The sequence below is a fragment of the Electrophorus electricus genome, chromosome 5 (assembly GCF_041902795.1).
Source record: "Electrophorus electricus isolate QZ-2024a chromosome 5, ASM4190279v1, whole genome shotgun sequence".
In the NCBI taxonomy this organism is placed as follows: Eukaryota; Metazoa; Chordata; class Actinopteri; order Gymnotiformes; family Gymnotidae; genus Electrophorus; species Electrophorus electricus.
The window spans coordinates 956,841-967,500 of record NC_137501.1 but is presented as its reverse complement, the minus strand read 5'-3'; the positions used below and the strand labels follow the sequence as shown (position 1 = coordinate 967,500).

At 44.3% G+C, this 10,660-nt stretch overlaps 1 long non-coding RNA gene across 1 annotated transcript in view; it reads right to left on the bottom strand.

Annotated features, from left to right (window-relative positions):
• LOC145657938 (uncharacterized) overlaps positions 1-10,396 on the bottom strand; it is a 22,100-nt gene extending 11,704 nt beyond the window's left edge. Inside the window, exons 1-3 of the long non-coding RNA XR_014123891.1 lie at positions 10,260-10,396; positions 6,241-7,001; positions 6,076-6,152 (exon numbers count right to left, since the gene is read on the bottom strand). This is a non-coding gene — a long non-coding RNA (uncharacterized LOC145657938). The remainder of the gene's footprint in view (positions 1-6,075; positions 6,153-6,240; positions 7,002-10,259) is intronic.
• Between the last annotated feature and the right edge of the window lie 264 nt (positions 10,397-10,660).

Here is a 10,660-nt window from a genome sequence, read left to right as displayed (position 1 = left end):
TAGGAGACGTCATTAGGTCCGGTATGCCAGTTAATGCCCTTCATGGTTTCCTAGACATAAATAAACACTACAGTCTTGCACTAATACAGTAGTGGAGGAGATGTTTTCATTGGAAACCATGTTAGTCTAGTTTTTAGTCTAGGACTAAATCTATTTTTTTTTTATCCTTTTTTTAATACGCTGGTCTGTTTTATCACCAACTTGTCCCAGAGATGTGTGACAGAGGAGACTGTGTTTTAGTGAGACAGGAAGGGGGCGCGTTCCATTCCAGTACTAGTTTTAACCTGCCCTCATCCACTTCCCATAGCCATTTCTCCTCAGAGGAACCCCCAAGAGGACACCATCTTAAGGGCTGGTCCAGTAGTGTATTAACTCAAGTGTGTCAGATGAGGGAACACAAGTGTCCAATTCAGCAGCGGAATTTACCCAGAAAGCATTTCAAGAGTGAAAACAATGGCACACAAATCTGTTTATCTGTGTAATCTGAAACTGAGTAGAAAAACCACCTGACAAATCCAGGTATTCATAGTCCTGGACATGACAAACATCTAAAAGTTGTTCACCCGTATAATTTGAGTTTCTTTCTCTCTCATATACCCCCACAAGGTATATGAAGATATCCATCTACAAACTTTGGTCATGTCATTAGACCCTTGAGCCACTGATCTGACAGTGAGCCGGCTCAGGTAAACCTCGCCCCATGGCTGAGGGAGAGCTCATTAGTGTACAACACAGCTCACACACCTCTTATGATCGACATGGGAGATCTGGAAGCACCAAAATCGTCTATAGGATGCGTGTGTGTCTACTGCATTGGGGCGCGCACGCCCCGATTAAAAAGCCCTCCCCACGTTCATGGACTGCAAGTGACAACTTGTGTGACGTAAGTGCTACGTATTTTCCAGTTGTCAGTGGAAGATGGCACTTGCATGTTTAAAAATGGCCAGGGTGTGGCGCGCTCGGTCATAACCCACATACTTCATTTAAATCGCTGCGCCTCTGAAGCTGTAGCCTCGTATAACTCCACTGCGCAGGATTCACGGTTGGAGAAGGAGCCACTGAACCTGCTGGAATTTCAACCAGCGAGGGCGAAACATTCCTGTCCACGTCATTAGTGTTACACTTTCAAGTACGGAAAATGAGGTCAGCAAAGCTTGCTGGGGGTTGATCTCCACGCCAAGGGTTTGGTGTCATTTACATACGATTCAGATGGATTTCATAATCATCACGACAGTTATTGTTTTACGACATGAAAAAAAAATTAATAGCAATAATCGAAATGGAAGAAAGCATTAGTTGAAGTATACAGAACTCCCAAATGAAAACCCAGACTGTGCTATAGGGAGGCACAGAGACAATGAAACGGTTTCCTGATTGTTTTCCTGTGTAATGTATATGAATGCAGTTAACTATTTACATTTAGACAATTCCATCAAATGGTTGATGACTCATTTGAGCGTGGGATCTAAGTCATGGCAGTGTTCTTCTGTTACCGAGTTTTCATTCCAGCCATAATTCTTCATTAGCAGTCACGCAGGCTCGATGATGAAGTGCGAACCATCACACGCGTCCGAGTCGACACACCCGCACTGGCGCCTGCCGGAGGCACGCAGCACACGGTCAAACGACGCGCGAGCTGGGAACCAAACGATCCTTCTCACCGGCGCCGGAACGCACGAGGACCCCAGGGCGTCACACTCGTGACGGCCGCGGGTCGGAGTTTCGCTGTGCGATGGTATACTCGTCCTCATTTAAAACGTGTGTGCGCAGTTTTAACCTTTCCTCAGAACGTTTGCACGCAGATATAGCCTGCCTTTAGAACGACCGCGTGCGGTTTCAGCCGCCCGTTTGAAATCTCGGCGTGCGGTGCATCTGCGCGTGAGCCCTCAGCCTCGTCAAAAGCGAGAGGCTTCACGAGGATGTAATGTGACTGGCAAGAGGCACATTTGCATAGCGGTTTTCTTTCACAGGCAACATAATGGACGTGACTCCGGAGCCCTCGTGGGGGGCTCGGCTTCTGTGAAAGGTCGCTCCCGGACCAGGCCGCCAATCCCTCCGCTCATTGTCAACGCGGCAGCGAAGCTGTAATTATTCCTCGCTCATGCACAAAGCGCCGCAGGGAGGTTATTGCCCTCGTGCCTGCGTCTGCCTTTCATAAGGCCGACCTCGAGTTAGCGTGGGGATGCTTTTCACTCACATCTGGGGAGAAAGACTGACAATAAGAGCCAAAGTGGGGCATGGCATCATGAAAGCACATGAGACCTTAGTGACCAGCACTTAGTGACCAGGAGGAGCTTTAAGAGGAACTATTATGTTCATAATCTTATTTTGCAGGTCTACTAGAATAGATTTACATGCCCCAGTGTTTCAAAAACACATTTTTCTCATACTGTACAGAGCATGAATTGTACAGTGACAATTTGGGGGCAACTTTTTCCCAGGGGAAAAAAAAAAAAATTCTATATATATAAAAATATAAATTACAGGTAAGAAGGATATAACTCCCCTCCCCCCACAAACTGTTGTTTTGACCTGTTTTGGGGTGGTGGTGGTTCAAGTCTTAATTAGGAGTGAGACACCCCCCCCAAATCTGAACCATGGTTGAGAACACGAGGCTTCTGCCACACGATGTTGAAACTACTGTGATTTTCAGAAGCAAGAGATGTGAAAATCCATCATAGAACAGCTCGCTGTTAGGGAAGCAGTTCTCCGAGATGTGTCATGCGTGGAGTAATATCACTGGAAGAGTGAAGGGAACAGTGCTAAAAAGCAACTTCCACCACTGACTTCTTAGTGGTTCTACCTTTGGCAGAGCACACAAACGAGGTTTCCCCTCACAACACGGAATACAGCGTCTTCTCGACATGGCTACGAAACAAACCGAACTCTTCCTGGCCAACATCGCGTGCTGTGTAGTGTGAGAGCATGCCAGGCATGATGGTAGGTGAGCAATATGGCAAGTGTTATGAGACTGCATTTTGTCATCTTGTAACAAAGAAAATGGCTCCAATGAGGAATTTCAGGCAGCTGAGAAAAGTGGATTGGGAGAGTCACTGCGCTGGCATGTACTTTAGAATTATGCAGGCCATTTACAAAAATGCAGAAAAGCTATAACAGACTACAAGAAATGGGAAATCCAGAAGAGCATAATGGATCCTCTATAACATGGCACAAATGGACAATACAGGTGACATGCTGAGATAATCGAATCACACACATATATATTTTCTCTCCCTCTCCCTCCCTCCCTCTCCATCTTAAAGCCAACAAGAGATGCCTCACGGCACAGAAGCTGTAGAAGGTAAGCCATGCAAACGGGTGAGAAAAACCAGGGCAGTGAATAAGTAAAGAACAGGAGGAGAGTGAAAGCACCCTGTGGCCTTGCACTGTTGGCTAAGATCACGAACACAAAAACCATCAGGAGTTCATATGCAGGCTAAGGGACCAGCGAGACCCAAACATGTACTCGGCAGCCTGGGCAGGATGAGGACAAAGACCAGCAACTAAGCCAGACAGCACTGCCCACAGAGAGCTAGCACATACAGAAAGAGACACAGACAGACAGATGTACTAAATGTAAAACAGAGAATTGATCAAAAGATGGCATGAGTTTAAATAAACAGATTAAACTTAATTGCACACATGCAATGATGTTCAGGTTCCCATTTCATTAATTATGAAATGTTCCCAAATAGTGCCATCCAAGGTTTTCTACTGCAAACAACCCGTTGTGTGTCACACTGATAGTGCACCTTACTCTACATTTAACACACACAGAGAGAGAGAGAGAGAGAGAGAGAGAGAGAGAGAGAGACTCTTCTCTCTAGATTTGTTTGGTCCCACCTTCGCACAGTGTTTTTCTTCCCCAATACAACTTCCTCTCCACTCATAACATATGACACAGATTTTTACATCAGCTATTGCCAAGGGAAGCTGGTGTTGCCATTAAAAGAAAAATGCATCACACAATGAGTGCAGCATTAAAACACTTGTTCAGTGACTCCCAGCTCAAATACTTTTCTCCTGCTCTCGTTTGTGAACGCCAACCCCTATTAATCTCAATCTTCGAGGTGTCCCGCAAACCCCCAGACTAAATTCTGCTTAGTTTGATACCAGACAGGAACCGGATGCCGAGCGGTCGGCCATGGGCTCGTTGCCATGGCGATCTGAGGAGGGACGGCTCGGCCCCTGAAGGCGGAGTCTCTCGGTTGGAGCTCAGTCACGGAGGTGTTAGGCAGCCTGAGGGGTGACAAGGCAGAAGATGTTGAATAACCGCTCAAAGTGTTCAGAACCGTCTGAGTGATGCTGTTGTTACAGTCAGCACATTCTCACTTGTGAAGCTGAATTACAGCTAAAGTAATTGATGCCGAGTTAGGACAGTATGCGTCAATACACCGAGTGGTCTGTGAAAACCAATCGGAGAAATAAAAGCCATTGATCCAGGAGTCAAGTTATGTGGTAATGTTTTTTCACATGGAACAAATAACAGATTGTCACTTCTGTCACCAGCCTCAGGAAAACCTCAAATCAACACTAGCAGCACCAAAACGAGCATGTAAGTACAACAAACACAAAAACCAATGACTTGCTGCCACTTCAAAAGCCCAAAAAGAATCACACACATGATCCTGACGTCTGTTTAAAGATCTCATCTTAGAGAAAGTCCTTTAGGGAAACAATTAATGTATCACGATCGTGGTTGATCCAAATATTATATGGATAAACAAGCTTTCAATTAATGTAATTAGCCATACAGTGTGGTGTAGGAGCCAGAACCTCCACTATACAGTGTGGTGTAGGAACTAGAGATTTGGAAGATGCCACTTACAGTGGAAGTAGAATTCAGGTTGGATCTCCACATAGTCTTTCACTTGAAATGTCAGATGTTTCAGATCAAGTGAAGGTTGAGATCTTGCCCCCTCAGTTGTCATGGAGCGAGGGGTTTTACTGCAGGTAAGTGTTTGCAAGTTCACGTTTCAGAGTGCTAATATCTTAGGTTTCATCACTTGGCTCATTTGAGATACTACAATTGTACTCACACCCATTTGCAATTTTCTAACACGTCCCACCATACAGGTGCATTGCGGTACGTCCCACCATACAGGTGCACTTTGTAGCTCCATGGTTACAGACTGTAGCTCATCTGTTACTGCAGAGATCATCAACCCCAATTTGAGAATGGTTCAGCACTCAAATAATATTGCAATAATTACCCCTGTGAACATATGCACATACCCTCCAACACCCCCGCCCCCTCTACCATCTGGTGCCATATTACCTGAGTGGGGTTTGTGGCAATTTGCATACACACCTTTACAAGATGCTGTGGAACACAGTCAATGCCTTGACACCTTGCTGTGCTGTGCTGTATTCATTCTCTAGTGCCGGGTAACAGTTGGGATTCTTTGGAGACTCATTACCTGTATTCATTATCTGTATTGATTTATGTTAATAGTTTCCACTGATATTAATGCTGCACTTTAAGTGAAATAAAAATCAGTGCTCATACAAGCATTCTTACAAGATGACAGAGCAGAGAGTTTTGGTACATGAATACTGAGTACTGTTGGCCAGGGTGGGTGACTGGTGGTCCCGCTCAGACTGGATGGTTACACTCAACAGCTATTTCTTTGCAAGCCTCACAGTAGTTATGAAGCACAAATCATGTATCAATGAGCAAAGGGAAGTCATTAAGATTTATGTCTATTCCAATTCTCTGCGCTTCAAACCTTCAGATGCCCAACTGCACATTCAGTAGCTGTTCTGGCTTGACACAGATCAGGCCAAAGTACTGGTCCTGAGTGCTGAGTCCACTGTTACATATATTAGTCAGCCTGTCCTGATGGTGTAAAGGCGTTAGAGACAGCCTGACATGACAGTCCAAAGTCGCTAGCAGTCTTGCGCAGTATTGTTTCATCACTTAGATAATATTGTGTATAGGCAACTTTTTTTTCCCCACATCGATAGGTGATCTCATCTGTGATGAAGTCAGAGACTTGCCCCATCACCAAGTCACCTGCCAGAGAGCAACAATACCTGATGCAACAGGTTGTGAACCATAGAAGTATGACTTACCTGAGATCTTGGTTCCAAAAGAGTGGAAGCCCCAACCCTTGTCCAGGTCAGAAGGGCCCATGACCGTACAGGGGGGGCTGCCGAAGAGGAACTGAGTCAATAAATGTTCAGATTTACCGATAAATGTACTGACGTAATGGCCATTCAACTGTGCACAGGACTCACATTGACACATTGTATTATTTTGATTTTATTCTTCTTCTGAAGAGCCACCCGCCTGAGATATTGGTTTAGCCCAGAGTGGGGCTTCCTGTATTTAATGGGGGCATAGAACAGAAGGTGGCGGTTGGTGAGATGGGAGTTGTAGTCATTTAATGATTGCCTGCTGACTGAGTAGCAGCTAAGGCTAGTTCAGTCTGGTACTGAAGCCTAGTCCAGTGTTAATGAATAGGACTGTTGATTAATATTTAAGGAGCATTAGAGTCCTTTTTTTTTTTTTTTTTTTTAAATTTCCACAATTTTTACTAATAAATTGAGCACACTAAACCTATCTGGAGGTGTTCTGTACTCTTGGTGCGGTGAACCCCGTGCTCTGTCCTTATGCATAAATCCTGGACTTTCTGCGGATTATACCATCCTCCGAGGGGGAATCCTACACATCACCGTTCATCCCCCTTTGAATGTAAGGCCAAAGTGGATCACTTGAGTGATGCGCCTGGTATTCCGGAGTTCTCTCGCCACTCTTCAGCGATAATTTCTTTAAAAAATGGCCCACCAGCCGCTGGTCCGAGGCCTGGTGCAAACCGTTGTTTTGCGGTTTGGTTTGTACCTTCAGGTAAGAGGATTTAAAAGTACAGAGCACAGTGTCTTCTAGCACCTCCACACAGCAGTAACAGTACAAGGGAAGTGAAATTCAGCTTGTTGGTTTTGACTGGTCCTCATCCTGCCAAACCTGCTGCCATTCAACCCATCAACTCTTCATGAATCTGGGCAGGAAAAATGCAAATATATGCAAAACATTTGGTGTTACGGGAATTTCAATAAGGTATTTAAATATATTCACAATATATGCACACAACATGAGAGGCGTGAGAGGCTTATCCTTCACTGAAAATTAGACATCATTAAAAGACACTAATGGACGGAAAGAACTGCTGGACAGTCTTTAAAAAACTGCAAAAAAGCTGAAAATCGAAGGCTTTGGTTAAAAGCTTTTTCATGGTATTGAGACGTCTCTGCTAACCCTCGCAACACCGTCAGAATAATTATTGAGATAAGGAAAGTACAAACTCCCTCCTTCTCCCTGGCTCACTGAACAGAGAAGTCTGGGGGAAAGGTGTCGTGGAGCTGAGCTACAGCAACTTCAGGGAAATACAGCAAGAGAATACTAGGCAACAACTCCAGTAATCCACAGATCATCTCTAGTAAAGCAGCAAAGATAATAGCCGTACTCAAGAACGCCTTCACTTACAGGTCTGCAAGTGCGTAAAACACTCTCCACGGTCTGTAGGGTTGCCTGACTTGTTTTTTTAAGTATGACGCACTGTCCTACTGTTAAGGACATACGTTGCTCTGTGTAAGAACATTTGCCAAGTGCTGTAAATGTAAAAAGTAAAGAAGTATTTGGTATGTCAGGTACAGAATGTCACCTGCCTACCCTCACTCCCAACTCAACAGGCAGCAATACACCCTACGGAGGTGTTTTATAGGCACAGGGGAGACCTGATGTGGTCAAACCACATGAAAATATCTGATGAAAGAGTGACAGCTGCACACTAACAATCACAGTGAGAACATTTCTATATATCAATTCTGTGATGCATGTTGCCATGGTAACCAGGAGGTCAAGAAATGTAAAGAAAAAGAACACCACTACTCAGAATCCTGATCCTTGAAAAGAATGCCCTTGGTTCACTACTCCCCAGTTGGTTTTCACTAAAGGTTTCACAGAAAGCACTGCTGTACATCACCACTGGCTGAGAAAACAAATCTAAGTCAACTAAACCAACAAACATACAAATAAACAGGAGACATGCAGGAAACATGCTTCTGTGCTACCTCACAGAAGTGTGAAACATGCACATTCTGCTGTTTATTTTGTGCCATAAAAGTGGATAGAGAACAGTTTTAACCATTTTTATGCTAGAGGAGGACCCCTCCTCTACGTAGATGGACCCTGGAGATCCCTAGTGCTGCCAGCCTAGGCCACAGACGTCCCCTGAGGTCCTCCTGATACACGCCCAGTGGGGTACCATCAGGTTTACTTGGAAGAAAGTTGGTCAAGGAAAAAAAAATTAAAAATCAACATGGTTTTTTTTTGTTGTTGTTGTTGGTTTTTTTTGCTTCAGTTGACCAATTCCTCGTAGATGCTAATTTGACATCTTGTCTCAGATTGTAATGAAGCAAAGACTAGTTTCAAATTGCTCTCCAACCCATTAAAACATTACCTGCCAGGCACTCTACTGCTGAAAAGACAAGAAGATTAACAGTGCCATGGAAAGTTCACCAAATGATGCAATAATGTCTCCTTAGGGGGTCAGTGCAAGTTTGGCAGCGCGTGTATGTGTGTGTGTGGGAACAGCCTCAATCCTAATTCAGTTTCTTTATTTATGCTTTCTTGCTTTTCACCCAAGATTAGGCATGCAAGTCACTTACTTAAAAGAAAACTGCCTGAAAAGGAGATCATTTTTGTTTCTGACATCAGCTGGTGAAAAATGACATCTTAGTTCACATTTACTTAAGTCTGATACGAAGCCCAGAGCTACAACGTTAACGTAGCTATACAATTTACGGCATTTATCAGTGTCATATCAGTCTGTTTCCCTAATAATGTAATATTAAAAATGATTTTAGCTCAGAAGAAACGAAAACTGTACCTGAATGACAAAAAAATAAATTCATGCATAACTTAACTGAGGTGCAAAATTTGGTATTTTCCATAATAAAAGACGACGGTCACAAGATTCCTGAATCCATTATCATATCAGTCTGCCCAGAGCATTTGACAGACCTCTCTATGCAATGGTGAATACACCTAATGAATACACCTAGCCAAGCACAAGAGGCTAGAGTGGAAAACGAAAAGAAATGAAAAGATTCGGGGGGGTTAGAGAAGTGGAGGAGTTTTAGAAGGCCACTGAGTTTCTCTGCCTCAGAAACATTTAGAAAATGCATTCCGATGCTCATCCAGAGGCAAGTGTGGATAAATGGCTTTTCCACATTTACCATATTCCCATTATCATCTCTCCACAAGCACAACTCCAACTCTGATCTCATTCTTTAATGGCACTAAACAACAAAGACCATTTGCCTACATGTAGTTAAAATAAAATCATGAAGAAATAAATTATGAAGTCTTTTGATGGCCCTAAACACCCTGTAAATTGTAATGACTGGAAAGTTCATCTCAGTCATGGACCTTTAAAGCTTTTTCTGTTAAAGAGGACTCACGGGGGAAATCAACAGTGGGATAAAAACACACTGGCAGAATGCAAATTACACACTGGCAGCTGGTTATGGGGGTGGTAAACTTTTTTTTCTCCAGGACATAAAGGGAACCAGCACAGTACTGATGTGAGGTCACAGGGTCCTTACAGTGTCTTGAAATAGCAGGACATGGAAGGACACTGAGGGTGTAATATCAGCTAACGTTAGTTAGATAAACTTGGTTAGCTGATGGTACAACCTTCACATTCAGGCTAAGGTCCCAAACTAGCTGTTAGCATTCATCCATATGCAATTCATTCAGAAAAGTCAATAAAGTGTATTAAATAAGTTGGATAGCTAGATACTTACATTAACACAGTGTCTACTTACATTACCATCGTGTCTACGCACAATAACAGCGTCTACTTACATTACCATACAGTGTATATTTACAGATGCATTTAGCAATATCTGCAAACCTCAAATAAAACTAAAATAAAGAAGAAAATGTAAAAATACTCAGAAGTTACCAATTACTAATCAGCTACTAATGTTACTCAGGAGTGCTTATATATCCCTGTCTAACCCATAAACTGAAGAGAGCTGCAAACTAACACTGCACCTGCAGGGTTGGTGCAGCCCCACCTGCTTTAGTGTTGTCACATCTGACCTGGCTCATCAACCCTTTAACAAACCATTAAAACACAACAGAACGCAGAGACAACCTGGTAAAGCCTTTGTGTTTGTGGCTACAGTGCAAAGCCCCGGCGGCTGAATCTGACCCTTCCTAACGGCGAGGGTTTCTCACGTGCACTCACTTTCACGTAGCTTCGTCTGAGTCCGGCACGCGCCGCCTGTACCCTGAGCCACACAGACGAGATCCCGATCCCGTGCGGGCTGCGACCATTAATAAGTAGAGGACTGAAGGTCTAGAAGCCTCCTGCCTGACGAGCAGAGAATACCTGCCGTGCGCAGTGACTCAGCCCTTCCTGTGTTTGCGTTGACAACGCGAGAGGAAGAGGAGGTGATGGCGAGCTCATTAGTCATTAGCCCGTCTCCTGCTTCTTGGTGGCCACTTTTCTCTCCCAACTAACTAACGCCGCTGATGGGGCTGCCGACGTGGTGCACGGGCGTGGTACGCGCGCACCGCGTCACCGGCACAGTCAAGGCCGAACCAGGACGCGAGGAACGCACGACGTCCGGAATGGCTATGAGCGTG